We start from the raw sequence: 18,088 nt of genomic DNA on the forward strand, positions 1-18,088 counted from the left end.
TGCATTTTTACTAAAGTTAAATATATAAACGGAAAATATCAGGCTACAATAAGTCAAAAAAGGTTCTCTAGTAGTAAGATCTTATCTAAGAGTTTAAGAATGGTTTGACACCAAAGTCTTAAATGTGGTCTGCAAGAATTCTGCAATGAGGACATTGCACAAGCAAAACTCAATATATAATTATGAACTGCAACGATCTTGGCCAAATGAAATTAGACAATCTGCAATGCAAACTTGTAGAAAAGGATATGCATGCAACTGTTCCCGATCCACATGGCATATATTAATAGTTTTCTCTTCCTCACTTAGAGATCAAAGTCATCATAGAACATAGTCCTTCTAAATTCCAAGGTACAACCTTGCTTAAGGCACTGACCATCTTCCACACTGAGAGTAAAGGATCTTATCAAGCCAGTAAAAATGAAACATGGAAACAAGTGGTGGAGTTAATTCATTAATACCTGAATGTAGCTGGAATGTTGATCTTATATCAGAGGCCTTGAGTTAATATAATAATTTATTTTTTATTAAATTTATATACTGCCCTTCATCCAAAGATCACAGGGCAGTTCACAGCATGAAAACACAAAATACATAATAAAACAAAAACAGACCAATAACCCTACTCCCACAAACACATTTAAAAAGCCACAGAATGTTTCATCAGCCAAAGGTCTGGTGAAAGAGAAATGTTTTTGCCTGGCACTTACATTGCACAGCATACTACAATTTCCTGGCCTGCATTTTGTATTACCTATTGGGAGCCCATCAAGCAATCTATCACAATCAATGGATGAAAAGGAAGTCAGAAAAGGAGGGAGGCCCACCTCAACTTTTAAGAGACTAGCTGACTATACACCATTTGGTTATGGAGGAAGAATTGTGCTGCAGTATTTTCAAATTTCTTTTTTTTAAAAAAGACCTGCAACGGTATCATCAGTTACTGCATGTACAGTAGTACCTCCATTTATGTAACCCTCTGGTTACGTAAACTTTGGGATGAGAAAGTGACAAACCCGGAAGAATTTTACCGGGTTTTGCTGCGCGCACATGCACAGAAGCGGTCCTCCGGTTGTGAAAACCTTGGGATCCGGCCAGACCTTGGGAACGGATCCCGTCCGCAACCGGAGGTACCACTGTACTTTAAAAATCTGTTTGTTTTTCTAGTGAAATTTACACTCAAGGCACTACACAACTGCAGTAACAAAAACAATAAAATCAGTTTTAAAAAACACCACCTCACACTGGCAGTAACTAAAAATACAAAACAACAGACACAGCCTTAATATATGTAAGAGAAGGCTTGGGAGCAGCTCTGCTCCAGACTCTCTCATCAGAAAGTGAGAAGTCCATATCTGATCTAGAATATGCCTCCAAATTAACTAAGGCCTTTTCTTTTGGGCATGCCCTTTCATGGATCCATTGGGACTGGTAATCAAAGAGACCCATATTAAGCATCTTTTGTGAGCCTTGGAACCTATCAGTCTTAAGCTGTTTGCTCCTTTTTTTCTTAAAATTTATTCTTTGATTTTCTGTCTTAGTCAGGGATTTTTCTGCATAAGTCATAGAGGTAAGAAAAGATCAAGGAAGAAAGAGAAGGGTCAGGTAAGTAGAGGAATAAGGAAAGAAGCTGATCTAAAAACGTAGAGCCGTATGCAACATACACTGGCACAAGGGACTTCTGTGCACACAACAAAGAATCATCTTCCACCTCTCTTGTCCCCTCTCAAAATCAGCTGCAGATGGTTGGGGAAGATTTTGGAGGCATGCAGTGGGAGGAGAGGAAATGGTTGTCTCACTGCTCCAGTAGGACCCCATTAGTGTAGCACTGCGTACAACCCTTAGCAAGTAAAGAGGCGTAAGAACAGCATGATTTTTAAAATGAGGCTTAAGCATGGTGGGAGGCTGAAGAAAGGCTGTTTGCTTGGGCTAAAACAGGCAGCAAGCTGGAGTATGCCTAGCAGAGCTGGAGGAGTTAAATTGTTAGTTTCTGTTTCACATGTTGTTGGGCAATTTGATAGTTAAACCCAGGGGTCAGCAACCTTTTTCAGCCCTGGGAACCCTCAGACCATGTGGTGGGCCGGACTATATTTTTTTTTGGGGGGGGGGAATGAACGAGTTCTTATGCCCCACAAATAACCCAGAGATGCATTTTAAATAAAAGGACACATTCTACTCATGTAAAAACACACTGATTCCCGGGCGGTCTGAGAAGGCGATTGGGCCGCATCTGGCCCCCGGGCCTTAGTTGCCTACCCCTGGTTTAACCCATTTTCATTGATGCTTCTTCACATGAACTGAAAATAATGCCCTCTCCCACATATGCCTACCTGGCTGTTCAGATCCTGAGGACCAGAGATGCCCCCAAGTGAAACGAAACAGATGTCTAGCAAAGGAAGAGCTGCCTCAGTGGCGGCACCTTAGATATGGAATGGCCTCCCAGAGTCATCTTTCAGAGTTCATTCTCCAAAGCCTTTAAAATCTGTGTTCTTAAAATCTTGACTTTTAATCCCTTCTTTCTATGTTGTATGTTATACCATGAACTAATATTTAAGTTTTTCTCTAAATATAAATTAGTATGCTGCTATTTTCTTTGTAATATTTGCATTTTAACATTGAATTTTGTTTCAGGCATGTAAGCCACCCAGAGAACTATGTTACTGGGTAAAGGTAAAGGTAAAAGGTAAAGGTACCCCTGCCCGTATGGGCCAGTCGTGTCCGACTCTAGGGTTGTGCGCCCATCTCACTTAAGAGGCCGGGGGCCAGCACTGTCCGGAGACACTTCCGGGTCACGTGGCCAGCGTGACGAAGCTGCTCTGGCGAGCCAGCACTAGCGCAGCACACGGAAACGCCGTTTACCTTCCCGCTATAAAGCGGTACCTATTTATCTACTTGCACTTAGGGGTGCTTTCGAACTGCTAGGTGGGCAGGAGCTGGGACCGAAAGACGGGAGCTCACCCCGCCACGGGGATTCGAACCGCCGACCATACGATCGGCAAGTCCTAGGCACTGAGGTTTTACCCACAGCGCCACCCGCGTCCCCTCCATGTTACTGGGTAGCTGATATAAATATTGTAAGTAAACAAACACTAAGGAAGAGAGTGTTTTCCCAAAAATTTAAAAGTAAATATCTATGTTTCATCAAAAGAGAATATTCATGGTTTCAGAACTGAAATAACTTACACAGATTAAACAGATAAGTCTTAAAATAGGAAAAGCATACCAATATCAACACAGTGCACTCTCCTGCTAGAGTTAGAAAGCATCTCCTGGAGTCTTGTCAGTCCAAGACACAGATCAACCCCATAATATTCTGCCATTGATTGACTGAAGTGGCATATAAAATGGCCGTGGAGTATGCACCAAATGATGGTTTGTTGTTTCAACAACTGAGTCATTTATTTGACAGAACGTTTTGAGTATGTACAGTGGTACCTCAGGTTAAGAACTTAATTCGTTCTGGAGGTCCGTTCTTAACCTGAAACTGTTCTTAACCTGAGGTACCACTTTGGTTAATGGGGCCTCCCACTGCCGCCACCGCACGATTTTGGTTCTCATCCTGAAGCAAAGTTCTTAACCTGAGGTACTATTTCTGGGTTAGCGGAGTTTGTAACCTGAAGCGTCTGTAACCCAAGGTACCACTGTACATGCTTTTCTATAACCAAAACTTTCCAAACAAGTCATACTCAGACCTATTGAAATCTGTGAACTTAAGTTGCTGAGGTTCATTGATTACAATGGTCTACTCTGCATATGACTAGTGTTGGTTATTAACCTGTATTTTTAAATGAAATGTGCCTAATGCAGCCTTCTCGCCATCTCAACATAATGCTTGTATTTTGTGCTTCCAATACCAGAAATAGGCAAAGCAATGAATTTCAACTTTTTTAACTACTGAAAATTTGCCAGGAATTGTGTGTCAGCATTCTTCTACAGCAGCAGCAGCAGCAGCAGCAGCAGCAGCAGAAGAAGAAGAAGAGGTTTGGATTTGATATCCCGCTTTATCACTACCCGAAGGAGTCTCAAAGCAGCTAACATTCTCCTTTCCCTTCCTTCTCCACAACAAACACTCTGTGAGATGAGTGGAGCTGAGAGACTTCAGAGAAGTGTGACTAGCCCAAGGTCACCCAGCAGCTGCAGGTGGAGGAGCGGAGACACGAACCCGGTTCCCCAGATTACTACTACTAATTACTACTACTAAGAGACTACTGCTCTTAACCACTACACCACACTGGCAAGAAGACCCAAGATGCCTTAAATGTTAATGCTGGCACACAGAAAAATGCTTATTTTTTCCTGCTACCCTGCCTCCTCTATCACCTGATTTAAGATGGAAGAGCAAATTAACACTGATTAACATATGTAAGCAAATATCACAACCATTTGGAAAGCTAAAGTATCCTAACTATTTTGCTGGAGTTTCCTCCCATCAGTCTCAACAAATAAAATTACAAAAAATCATGACCTTTTGAGTTGATGCAATGCCCAAATTTTGGAAGTTAACCAAATTAAGGTTTGGCAACTACCTCTTAGTCTGCCACTGAATTACTTCCAACACAATATCCTCTAATCTCAATTTCAGTAGATGAGTATGGAGAATTTATCACCAACTTTTTAGAAACAGACTTCCTTCTCCTCAACATTAAATATTTTAAGCCCAAGTTTGTTACTTTCATTCCATAGTAATTTCAAAACAAGGTAATGTAACAGCCATAAATTCTAAAGACACCTTTCTCTATCCTCCCACATTTTATTTTACTATTTTGTTTGGCCCACACTTCTTTAGTGTAGTAAGTTTTTAATGTTTGATGTTTTATCGTGTTTTTACTATTCTGCTGGGGAGCCACCCAGAGCGGCTGGAGCAACCCAGTCAGAAGGGCAGCCTACAAATATAATCATCATCATCATCATCTTTATTCAGCTTAACTGCTGATAATCTACTGCAGCTGCTTAAACCTGCAGATGTAGAAAATAGGGGATAAAAAGCCTTGCATGGTGTGCTCTCTAATCTAATTCATTCTCTGAAATCTACAATACTCCAGATACATTTTAGCATGTATTTTACATTCATTTAAAGACCAATAAAAGGATCTTGTTAAGTTTATATATAAAAAAAATGGAACTACCCTATTGTTCATACAGATGAAGAAAAGCGAGTGACAAATGTTTGTATGAGGAACAGATGTGAATATATTTATTGCAGCCCAACTTGGATTCCACTTTTAATCTCACCTATACACTTACATACTCTCTGTAAATACAGAGTTAAGAGTAAAAATATAATACATGTTGGGCTGCGGTAAATATATATTCTAAAGAACTCCAGAAAGTTTTCTTTCCTGTGCATATACCAGTCTAGGATTATTAAGTGCTAACATGTGGGACAGATATATTATGCAACACAATATACTATGTTGGAGCCTACAAGCAGGCAAAACAAGGCAAGCATGTGTGCAATTTAGGCAACTACAAGTATGGACCTGCAAAAATAATAATTAAAAATTCAACTTCTACTGGTTCCTTCAGGAAGTAGCTCCCCTAGCACAACATTTGAGTTAAATCCCCCCAGCATTCACATTCCAGAAGGGTTTGTTCCTTGAACACAGAGAAGCCATTTGCAGATATGTTTAGAGATACAGTGGTACCTCTGGATGCGAACGGGATCCATTCCAGAGCCCTGTTCGCATCCTGAAGCGAATGTAACAAGCGACTGCGCGTCGCGTTCCACCGCTTCCACGCATGCTTATGATGTCATTTTGAGCATCTGCACATGTGTGAGCGGTGAAACCTGGAAGTAACGTGTTCTGTTACTTCCGGGTCGCCGCGAAGCGCAACCCGAAAACGCTCAACCTGAAGCGTATTTATCCCGAGGTATGACTGCATGTCCTGAGTCAGGTTTGTATGGACAACAGATTTAGCTCCAGATCCTCCTGCTCCATGAGCTATATGTGCAGAGGATGTGCAAGCATATGTACTTACTTAGACCAGGGTGTTTCACTCAGTGGATTCAATACTGGGACTAGCTCCTTGAACCGGAAAGAAATGTGCCAGAGCAGAGGGGCTACAAAAGCTGTATCACAATTATAAACTCATTACACAGAAAGAAGATTAACAGAGGTCAATAGACCTTAATTCTACATACTATGTAAGTACCTAAACATGCATGCTACCATCAATGCTCTTCCATGTTGGTGTAATTTGAAAAGGGAATGAAATTACACTAATTGCTTGGTCTATCTCTTGAGCTAGCAGATCCCTCTTGTTTGGATCTTGTTTAGAGATAGAATGCCAGGTGCACTGGGTAGCCTAGCAACAGTACAAGGCTGAAAGCCTGGCTTGCTGACTCATCCATCCTCACTTTAGCTCAGGAATGTGTGTAATTGCAGAGATGGGTATAAAAACCAAAACTGCATTGCATTCGCTGTCTGGGGGCAACGGGAGGGGGGGAGTCTATGAGAAACCATGTTTGGTGGATTTTACATAGCAGTGTGAGCTAGCATGGCAAAGTGCTAGTGGATCTCTCTGTATATTTGTTTCTTTACTTCTTTACTTCTTAGAACTCTATTATAGTAGTAATCGTGTTTAGCTATGTCTTGACATAATGGACACTTTATACTTTAAACTCAACTGAGTGGGAAAGGAGTTTTCTTAACTGGGGTTTCTGGAAAAGGCTGACTACTAAAAAGCAGAAAAACTCTGGTGTTCTGCTGGAAGACCATGCTGGTGTTGTGCACTCTCTGCTGATCACACTGGTTGTGGTGAAGCCCCAACAGATAGTGGGCCCACGTCTGGTAGGTTATGGGCCAAGTCATAACACTCTACTAGTCATAACACTCCATAATCTCTAATCATGTCACTCTAGTAAACCAAACTTCTAAGAAAACAAGGAAAAGCTAGGATAACTATTGGACGGCATGTTCAAATAGCTAAAGCAGAATTTGCAATGTTTTCCCCATTGTTCTGATGTTGCTTTTCTGACTGTTTTATTACTTGTCTTTAAAGTTAACAGAAGACTCACCCAAAATGTTTAATGCCTCTCCTTAACTGTGATACACTGAAATGAAGATAGCCGTTAGTTTGGAGACAGCACTGCTTCAAAGGTACACAGCATATTTAGACAAAGACTCCTGTGTATTCAACTGCTGATGCACATCTGCTGAATATTTAAACTTCAACCTCGCTTTTATCGTATGTGGCCATCATCGCTGCGATTCATTCAAACATTCATATATATTTTGCTCAGCAACTCCTCAGGGCAGTATTAACTCTGTATGTTATGATTGTAGATTCAACAAGAATTGTCCCCAAGTAAAAATCTGTGTAGAAGTTAAGTCACTGGATAAATCTGTCAAGAGATGCCACTATCACTTACTAAAGATCCTAGTTCATGGGACTCTTAGACTGCGTATATATGAAACACAGGTTTTCTGGGAAGGCATAATATTTTCAAAGTCTTGATACATCTGTGCAAAAGTTTATAATTTCAATTACTTAATACTGCTAAACTCTTTGGATTCGGGATGCAAGCTGCCTCTTTATACTTGCTTAATGCTTCAAGACCAAAATGTTGTTGGAAAAGTCTAATACTTGCCTTTGGCTTTTGTAAAATAAGCCGGAACATTTAGTGTAATTCAGGGGTAACACATTCAGTAGAAAGATTATATTTACTCAGCAGATTTATCACCAGGAAAACTGCCTCCTTGCTCCTAGCTCAAGCAGAGCCTTATAAACTGTTGGGCTAACAAAGAACCAGAACACTGCTTTAAAACTATATGCAATACTTTAAGATCATCAATTTTTTTTTTAAAGGCTTTCATTGTTTTCTGGTGTTTTTTGTTTTGTTTTGGTTCTTTTACTTGCATGCTGGATTCTGAGCATTTGATACTGTTACTGTATGTCAACTTCTTCCATTACCACCAGAACTTAAAAAAAAAATAAAAAATCAACCTCTGGTCTACAGTTTGCCTACATAAAATCTGTCATGATTGTGTGGGGGCTGGAAGGCATGCAAAGCAAGCAAGACTTTAACGTATCATGAAAGCAAGCAGATGTTTTCTCATATGCAAATCATGCTTCACTTCTCAGGCGCTGGTAACTAGGACAAAAAGCACCTTATTTTGTGAAGATTTCCCCCCACCCCCCCAACACACACACACACACACACACACACACACAGAATGTCATTTACTCTCCGATACAAAATCAAAACGAAAGGAATTGTTTGATAAAGGAGGGCAGTCTCTTTCACGACACATAAGACATAACTGTACTGAAAATGATTAGCTCTGAAGAAAGCTATGGTGTAATCTCCACATACTTCTTCGGTGCGATTTTTAAAGTTTCCACATAATAAAATGCTGCATATAACACAGTTAGTATAAAAATATAGTATATCCTCTACAGTAAACTGAATATTTCATGTTTATAATAATTAGAAGTGTATCTATCTGTGACTAGTGCAAATGACTAGGGCAATCCCTTAACACAGACCTATTTTACCAGTATTCATCCAAGGTAGGCAGTGTCTTACATTTCAGATCTGCTGGAGCCCAGTATTTTCAACAACCATTTTTACTAAGCCCATTTTAATTTTATCTGCAGATAAAAAGTTAGCTTCAGGGTGCATTTCCACTGAGTTAACTCTTGAAACCTCTTTTCAAGTTCTCTTAAATAGCCAACTGTTATTTGAAGTTACCCCATTCTACTCCTTTGAAGTTCTCATGTACAGAGGATTCATGAAAATGTTAAGACTTTCACTTTGCAACTTTCTTGCTTCTTCTGAATGTCTCCATGCTTGTTCCAGAGTGGAAATTAGACTCCGCCCCTGTCCTTCCTGTTGAATTCCAGAATTCTTGCAAGCCTAGCATGAAATGAAAGGCTGATCATTTGCTGATTTGTTTACACAAGTGAGAAAAAATAGAAAAGGGGAAGGGTGTTTTTCCCACCCAACATGGAACAAGAATCCTGTTCCTTCTCCAATTTTTCCATAATGCCGAAAGAGACTACAAGTGTGTCTCAAATTAAAATAATCCAAACATGCAGTCACTGGGAAAATATGTTATTGCTGAAGCCGGCAGTACTGCAGAACCCTCTCTAATTATCAAACTAGCTTCCACAAAGTCATCCATGACAAGCAGTAAAGTAAATGAGGGGGGTCAAAAACTCTCTGCAAAGTTGGGAAGCACTGAAGAAACTATAAGTCTTATTCTTTACAGTGCCCCAATTCCTTGACAATTATTTTTGGCTGTACTAAGTGAATCTCTAATAGTAATAACATAAACTTCAATGAGTTGTAATGGTACTCTGTCCAAGCTTCAACCACAAGTTTTATTTCTTCTTTTCAAAAACCAGAAGACCAACTAACTAGGCAGCATAATAATAAATCTTTAAATTAGGAACAAACAACCCACCTTTTGTTGCCAATATTATCTAATATTAGGACTCTACTGTGGGTCTATGAATGCATGAATATTCTTTATCACTGCTGTAGCATCTCAACAAAGGAATTCTGATGACTATCAAACTGAATACAAATAGGAATTTTTGAAGGTAAAGCATTAATTTATCCTGTTTCATGCACCAAATCACCAGCCATAGCTATCCAAACACCAGGTTTTAAGAACATTTGCCATTTTAAATATGAGATGCATTTCTAGCTCCTTTGTAATTGGATTACTCCCATATTTTTTATCCAAGAGTCTGCTCTACTATCAATAATGATTGCTGCTAATCTGATTTTGGTTTCAATTTGTCAACCAGATACTATACTACAGAGTTATACTATAACAATATTAATATAGAATCATCTCCATCGTCAATTGAAATTACTTAAATTAGCATATATGCACAATTTAGATTTTCCAATCTTATATGGGTTATCTTCCTTTTTACTATTTGGAAGAGGCTCAATGCTTACAAAAAATAGCACAGCTGAAAAAGCCAAACTTGCCTCATCTCTTGATAAAATAAAATAAAATGTTAATTATTCGTTGCAGCTTATGTGGTCAATGTATTATATTATTACTTGCTTTCATATTTATTTAATACTTTCCACCAACCTCTACCTTAGCCTGTCAAAACTTTTGAGCACCATGAAAATGTGAAAAGTTTACCAATTTTGAGACAAAAAGGTTACAACAATATTCTGTAGGCAGAGGGAAATGGTGCCTTCCTACCCAAAGGCCAAACCACCTAATATTGTATTGACATTTTCAACAGCACCTGTGATTAGATTAGATCCAATTTATATATGACTTCCCTCAAAAGGCATCCCAAAACAATCTGCAGGGGAAAGATACAATATACAATAGAAATCCACTGAAGTGAAATACAGTGGTACCTTGGTTTACAACCATAATCCATTCCGGAGGTCTGGTTGTAAACCAAAACAGGTTGTAACCCAAGGCGTGCTTTCGCCAATGGGGCCTCCAATTTTTTTATTTTTTATTTTTTAATGGGTTGTAGTTCAAAAAAAGGGACACACACTTCCAGGTTTGACATGGTTGTAATCCAAAACGGTTGCAATCCAAGGTACCATTATATACTAAAAGTGTTCATCCACAAAAATCACCCAACTGCATAAAGTAATAACTGCAGTCACTTAAGGATCAACAACAAAAACAAATGACCAGAAGCCAAACAATTAAAGCTGTCCAAATGCCTGGGCATAAAATTAAATAAATCTACATCCTTCTTCTGGCACCAAGCAAGGCTCCCTGGGGAAGGAATTCAACAATCAGAAGTCACCACAGAAAAGGCTCATCCTCTCACTGCCACCTTTCAAGCATCTGTTGGGGTAGGTACATGAAGAATTGTATTTCAAGAAATAGTAAACAACTCTTGTAAAAATAAAAAAGACATTTCTTAGACTTCCAAGCAGGATCAGCAAAGATTCAGATACCACGAACTTCCAGGCTGCTTATTACTAGAATAAAGTTATCATTCCTTGCTTATATAAGGAATATTTAAACAGAATTGCTATATATGGTGTTTTGGCCTGGTTTCTACATCACACTAAACTATGATTAAAGCAAACAAGGATTCAATGTCTACAAGCAGTGTGGTTGTGCACATTGCTAAAAAGCCCACACTTCACTCTTGCCCCACTACTGTATGTCTTATTGCTATGTGTGAATCTGGGTTCAAGTTTTGTTTCCCCAAAGAAAACCACAAGAAGGGAGCAAAAAAACCACAAGCTCAAGATTCTAGTTTGTTTCTTCCCCAAGCGCAACATCAGCAGGAGCAAGGAAGGAGTGAAACATATGCTTTAAAGCAACACGCACCAGAATGCTGTTCATGTACAATAAACCAGCCTTTAAAGATTAATATTTCCCAATGGGAGGCATTCCATGTAAATCAAAATACTACACGTACACCATGTAGGTAGGTAAAAGGTAAAGGGCCTCTGGACAGTTAAATCCAGTCAAAAGTGACTATGGGGTGCGGCGCTCATCTTGCTTTTCATGCCAAGGGAGCCATTGTTTGTCCACAGGTCATGTGGTCAGAATAACTAAACTGCCACTGGTGCACAGAGGACAGTGACAAGTGCCAGAATGCACTGAAATGCCACTTACCTTCCCACCACAGTGGTATCTATTTATCTACTTGTACTGGTATGCTTTTGAGCTACTAGGTTGGCAGAAGCTGAGACAGAGCAATGGGAGCTCACCCCGTTGCGCAAATTTGAACTGCCGACCTTCTGATCAGCAAGCCCAAGAGGCTCAGTGGTTTAAAGCACAGTGCCACCCACTCCCTTTTTACACCCTGTAGTAGTAGGATGGGATGATACTACATAGATAGTACATTTTTCCACCAAATCCAAAGTCATAACATTTTTCTTAAAACATCTAAAAAGACTGGCAAAAGTCTCCTTGATTATCCCATCCAGCTGTAACAGGAAGAGGTAGCATGATAATAAGGCAAAACCATATGTTCAAGTATGTCATCATAATATACATTGTAATGTGATTGCAAGACGGCTTTAAGTTATTTAACAGTCAATAATTTTGGAAGCTGCTTCCAGGGCATCTGTTCAAGGTGGGTTCTACTCACATTTTAGGTTTTTGAGATTTACTCTGGTCATGTGTGTATAGATGCTTTCAAAGTTTCTTAAAATGGTTCTAACAAGTAACCAGGAAACTCTTACGCATGAGTGCTCTTACAAATTTTCACCATCTAATCTCAAGGAAATAATATTCTTGATTTTGTGCAATTCAGTAGTGAAGGAAGTGACAATATACCAGAAAGACCTACTCAGAAGGAAACTGGTCTATAACCCAGAGCATCCAAGCGTGAAGGGAAACGAGTCAGGATTTAAATATCACCTCTTATTTTTTGATGGATTATAAGGCTTCAGAATTTCAGTTTAAGGACTTCAATGGGAAATCAGTCTGTACAATTATTGGATGACCAATTTTTATTAAGCAATTAGTAGAGAATCTGTTTGCAGGGCTTATATAAAAGAAGCACTGGTTACTACAATTAACCCTGTGTTAATCATGCTCACACTAGCCCATTTACCTTGGGGTCAAAGCCTTAAAAAAAGGGGGGGGGTGTTTCAGAAAGCATGAAGTGTTCTCTTCAATCCACTCAATTCAGTTCACCCTGCCCCCTGGTTCACATAGCATTATGTGGCTACTTAGTTTGCTCAGTTCTCACCAAGTTGTTTTTGTGACTGTTTTTTAAAGAGTTTTAAGAGTTCTGTAACCCTTGGGGTTCCTCAAAACCTGCTTATACCTTCTGCTTATGCATGGACAGTGCTGTTTTAACTACATAAGGATTGGCACTTAAGAGACTGAGTTCATTATTAGCACATGGGATGATGGCAATCTCTGACTCCATACTTAACACGTAATAATTCAAAGAAACAGCTTGTAAAGTTTTAATAAAGAAGAACCTTGTAAAACAGTACACTTGAGGGGGGATGATTTCTCTCAGCCCTGATTTCATTCATGGGGATAAGAAGAACATCAACTACTATCTACCGGTTGATTACATCTAGCCTGCCATATTTTTTGCCCTCCAAACCCAAAATACTACTGACGGTATTCCAAAGCAATTCTTCACATTTGCATAGCACAGAAAAAACTGACATGCTACAAATTAAGAAAAATAATAATGGGTTGTTCCAGCTATAACACAATTCCTTTATGACACCATTTTGCTACTTAATGCTCGTTATAGTCTTTTAGTCCGAACAAACTTGTAAGGACAGATTGTGTCCAATAGCACACAGTGAGCTTCAAGGTCAACTGTTGATTTGAAAGATTGACTTCGCATTAACCAATATTCTCTGCACATGCCACCAGAAACCACAGGCTAAAGCATTTTCTGAACACAATTCAGTTGTTGAAAATCATTACACACACATGTGGTACATAGTGACCATCTAAGGTCTGGTGCTCCTATCTTACCTTGTTTTTGCCCCTTCTATTCAGTGAGGCTTAAAATGTGAAAGTCGCACAACAAAAATGGCATTCTCCTTGACTACTAATTCTCCCCTCCTTGTTCTTCATGTTGCATTTGTTGCACATAGATATAAATCAGCATTTTGCTTTTATGTTTTTAATAAATCTTTAAAATTTAACTTAAAGTGATTAAAACTAACCACTAAGCTTCTCTTATAATAGCTTAATAAAAAAATATGTCTGGACATAAGCAGGTTGGCCCAACCATTAGGGGTTAAAGTGAACCAATCTCTACCAGATACACAAGTTAAATGAAATTTTTCTATTTTAAAAAACCAACAATTCCCCGTAACATGAATATTTACATTCTACCTACCAAACATGGGCATTTCATTGTCACATGAAAAAATGGAATTGCTCTTGTCTCTCAAATAGCTACTAAGCCTTACTTTATCAATCATTGGATATTTCGTTTTTTGTTTGAGAGGGTGGAACTAGGGCAAGAGAGAGTGAAGCAGAAAGTAGTAACAATCGGGGAAAAGGTAACTAACTGTACATGTTCTTATATTCCTGTACTTAAGATGCAATCACTCACTTGCCAGAGAGTAAATTCAATGAGACTTATTTCTTAGTAAGCAAGATTGCATTGTTAACCTTAAACTGTCATGGATGCCCATTGTAAAAAAGGCACAATATGGTTAGGGGAATATTTTAAAAAACATTACCTCTACAGGTTAAAAATGGAAACATTTTTACAGTGAGACAAAAATATGTTAAGTGTAAACAGTACTTTATTTAGTAAATTAACATGGTTTAGTGGTCAGATTTAGGAATTGTTTAGGAATAGTGTCGATTTAAATCTGCATCATTTCTTGCTCATTTAGATAACTGTGATTTACCATATTTTTCCATGTAGAAGACTAGGGGTTTTCCCCCCAAAAAATTAGGTTTAAAATTGGGGCTCGTCTTATACACGGGTAGTGCTGAGGGGTGTTTCCTTAATTTGTAGTCCCCAAAAATAAGGGGCGTCTTATACATGGGGGCGTCTTATACACGAAAAAATACGGGAAATCAATCCACCCTGCTTTGAGGGTCATGAACCGCTTTTGGAAAACCCATGTCTAAGCAATTTGATCTTTTTCACTGTTCTAGCATTTTATCTGTAAAAGAGAATAATCTGCCTCAGATTGTTTATTTTAGGAAAAAATTAAAATGCAATGATCGTAATACGGGAGGATATGCAACATTGAACAGATATTGTTACCCTCAGGACTCATTGCCTGAAATATGATCCAGAGTCTGGAGAAACTAACATATCAATTTGGTTCAACAAATGCTGAATTGCAATACAAAATTATACACCAAAATGAGTTTTTTTTTCACCTACTGCTCTTGAGACCTTCTCTCCCCACAAGAACAGCAGGGAGGAATCAGAGGTTCAGGCCAACAAAAATAATTACAACAGCCTTTTCATCCAGCATTCAGCCATCAGGTTTTGCACTTCTTACAGAATAATGCACATTTGTACTTGCAGTGCTTCAACCCAGAGCATTTTACAAGGGTTTCTGAATGTTATGTAAATGTTAAAAAAGGTGACCCTTTCATGATTTTAAATACAGAAAAATCCTGTGTAACATTAAGATACCTTCCAAATATTAGAGAAAAAGTAGAGGACCACTGTTTAAGATGAGGACCACTATTTAAGATGCTGGAAGTTTTTCCTTACATTTGTATCTTAATATTAGGTAGCAAAACACCAAGGAATGAAATGGCATAAACAACTGCCAAGGGTAATCTTCCTTCAAGTCCAATGCCCTAAACCTCCTGTGTTAGCACATAAATTCACAACACACAGTCTCAACTGCCCTCTAATTAATGATTATTTCTTGACTTGTCTCAATCAGAAACTTTAAAAACTGAAAAAGGTGTCCCCCAAGCACCCACTAATCATTCTGCAAGATCCTTTCTTTGCTAATAGAAGGACGGCTTTCGGAAAAACAGTCCTCCTCTTTGGTGAAGCAGTGGCCTTTTGACTCTACAACATTGAATAGCTATTCAATCACAGCTAAAATGTCAGCCTCCCTCCATTAACCCCTTCAACCCCTTCTGGCAACAGAAACAGCAAAGTATAGAGTCCAGAATAGCTGGTTAATCAGAGAAGCCAATTTCAGTTATCTTAAGAGTTCTATCCACATACTTTTAAGTATGTTCTGAATTTTACTAAACAGAATCTTTTAGTTATAATTCACACAGATGTCTGTTCCCTGTGTAAGGGCAACTACATTATAGGGCTGTAGTCTAGCACATTGCATCCTCCCAATTGAAGAAGAAGAAGAAGAAGAAGAGGAGTTTGGATTTGATATCCCACTTTATCACTACCCGAAGGAGTCTCAAAGCGGCTAACATTCTCCTTTCCCTTCCTCCCCCACAACAAACACTCTGTGAAGTGAGTGAGGCTGAGAGACTTCAAAGAAGTGTGACTGGCCCAAGGTCACCCAGCAGCTGCATGTGGAGGAGCGGAGACACGAACCCGGTTCCCCAGATTACGAGTCCACTGCTCTTAACCACTACACCACACTGGCTCATACTGAACTGTGAAGCACACTACCGGCGCTAGGAACAACTGAAATATCACAGAATTTGCCTTGCAGCGGATCAGAAAATTGGTTCATTCTGCTCCATATTTTCTGCACTGGCTGAAAACAGTTCTCTTTGGCTTCTGGTAGGCTGAGAAGAAATCCCACCTGAAATGCCAAGGCTTGAACCCTGGATCTTTTGTATGCAAAATATGTGCTCTCCCCCTTAGCCATGACACTTTAGTTACATGTTGGTAATAAACATCATCAGTTAAGTCACCAAGCAAGTGTTTTCCCCTCAAATTTGCCTTGCATCCTATAATGTTAATGCAGGCTTTAAAACAGGCCGATTTACCAAGTAAATGTTCATACACCTTGAGTATACTAGCTTGCTGCTTTGGGGTAAACACAAAAGAACAAACAGCAGTCTACAATCAATTAGTTTGGTATTTTCAATTTTCATTAGTTATATATTTTTTCACATTAGAAAAGAGTGCAGTTTACATATGTTAAGTACATCTGTACATAGGATTCTTACCCACCAAAGCCATCTGCTTTTGTCAAATTACCACCTTTCCTGAGATAAAACGTTTAGTTTGTTTCACTGTAGCATTTAATGCAGCATGGTAGAACATCATACTGTGTGTGAGATACAGCATGTAGTTTTTAAAGGCTGTTTTTAAGGGAACAGTATATGAAGCTTAATTTTAACTGGAGAAAAGGGGAAATTTAACATGTTAAGATGACTAATATATAGCTGCACTGTAACTGCAAATGTAGCACACAATATTGAGCATCAACAGCTAGTATGGTGTAGAGCTGCAGAACCATCCTATCAACACCAGTATCACTACTATGGTGAAATCATGATTGCATGGAGGACACTATCCAGTACTCACATGTAGTATTGGACTCAGTGTACATGTACATGCAGCTCTGATCTCTGATATTGTGAGTTAAGTATGAAAACAGAGGGATTGGAGTTCAAACCCCTGCTCAGCCATAAAGCTGACTAGGTGGCCCAAGGCCATTAACTATCTCTCTCTCTCTTTAACCTGCCCCATTAGAATTCTTATATGAACAAAGTGGGTTAACTTCACAGCCATCCTCCTGAACTCCTTGGACCAGGCATGTCCAAAGTCAGTTTGGGGGGCCTAATCTGGCCTGCCGGTCTGTTTAATCTGGCAGTTTATTTCCTGGGGTAAAATCCTAAAAAAACACACCCCTCAACATGTTCAATCCCAGAAAAAAACCTCAACACTTTCCACCATAAAAAAGGTCAACAATTTCAACCCTAAAAAAAGGTCAACAATTTTGGTTGGCCCTCATGGCCCTTAACTTCATCAAATCTGGCCCTCTTTGAAAAAAGTTTGGATACGACTGCCTTGGACAAAGGTGCAATCAAACAACTATAAATTTAAGAACTATGCCTGAATTTGCTTTCCCCCCCTTCCCCATTTCCCTTTTCTTCAAGACTGCAAGCCTCATACAGGTACTGTCTTCAGTTTTTACTGATATAAAAAGCCACTCTGGGATTTTTTTTTAATGCGGGGGATGCTTCATCATACATAGTGCAAGCAGCTGGGGTTTGCAGCACAACTGGATAGCAGGTAGGGGGTCTGTGAACCCATTTACATCACAGTCAGGCTGCGCTCTTGCCTGATTTTTCCATTCAATGTTGCAGCATGTTCTCTGGCTCATTAGAACAGATGCAAAACTACACCAAGGCACTTGAGCAGCAGAAGGGATGGATGTATATGCATTATTTGTATGTGTATGGCATGTGACTTATGGCAATGTACCATACTTTGGAGTTAACTTGTGGCATACTTTGGTTTTAAGTTCTGCCTGCAATAGGCAAAAACCTTACTGGCACTTGCAAAGACCTACTAGAATGAATTGTTAGGAGTAAACTGCACAGTTCACTGCACACAGCAAAAATAAAGATGCAGAAGAGGTAGAAGTCTGCAAGACCAAATGGGAAGAGGGGAGAGCTGGTTGAAAAGAAAAGGCAACAGGAATAAGCACCGACTGGAAGAAAGGGAGGCAGAAAGATTCTTTTTTCAAGTTTTTAAAAAAGACAAGACATATCAGTAAATTTTCAAG

General features: G+C 39.2%; 1 protein-coding gene across 1 annotated transcript in view; it reads right to left on the reverse strand.

Moving 5' to 3' along the window:
• Window positions 1-18,088, reverse strand: part of STAG1 (STAG1 cohesin complex component) — a 113,277-nt gene that overhangs the window by 87,969 nt on the left and 7,220 nt on the right. The gene's annotated exons all lie outside the window — the stretch shown is intronic.

Source organism: Podarcis pityusensis (genome assembly GCF_964106645.2).
Source record: "Podarcis pityusensis genome assembly, chromosome: 5".
In the NCBI taxonomy this organism is placed as follows: domain Eukaryota; kingdom Metazoa; phylum Chordata; class Lepidosauria; order Squamata; family Lacertidae; genus Podarcis; species Podarcis pityusensis.